The sequence below is a fragment of the Corvus brachyrhynchos genome, unplaced genomic scaffold, assembly GCF_000691975.1.
Source record: "Corvus brachyrhynchos isolate BGI_N302 unplaced genomic scaffold, ASM69197v1 scaffold72, whole genome shotgun sequence".
NCBI classification, from domain to species: domain Eukaryota; kingdom Metazoa; phylum Chordata; class Aves; order Passeriformes; family Corvidae; genus Corvus; species Corvus brachyrhynchos.
In genome coordinates, this window is record NW_008236763.1 from 2389284 (window position 1) to 2389715 (window position 432).

The window sequence follows — 432 nt, forward strand, 5'->3', positions numbered from 1 at the left end:
CCCCACGGGCAGCGCTGGGAGCGGGGAACCCACGGGGAGCGGTTGGGGGGAGACCCAGGGACCAGCGGGCACGGGGCAGCCACGAACTGGGGGTAAGGGAGGGGATGTGGAGAGGGGGGCAGGAGGAATCCAGGGACAAGGGAGAGAGGCAGAGGACAAAGGGGGACACGGGGGTGGCTCCAGGATGGAGGGAGACGAGGATTTTCCAGGGCATGATGCAGGGAGAGACTTTCACCCAAAGGCTGGGAAGGGGTGCAGGCCCGGAGCGCTGGGAGGGTCAGAGGGGCTTTGAACAAGAGCGTGGAGTGCCAGGACACAGGGAATGGCTTCCCGGTGCCAGAGGACAGGGTTAGATGGGATTTGGGGATGAAATTCCTCCTGTAAGGGTGGGGAGGCCCTGGCACAGGGTGCCCAGAGAAGCTGTGGCTGCCC

At 65.3% G+C, this 432-nt stretch overlaps 1 protein-coding gene across 1 annotated transcript in view; it reads right to left on the bottom strand.

Annotated features, from left to right (window-relative positions):
- The window catches only part of NUAK2 (NUAK family kinase 2), an 11865-nt gene that overhangs the window by 10995 nt on the left and 438 nt on the right, over window positions 1-432 (bottom strand). The gene's annotated exons all lie outside the window — the stretch shown is intronic.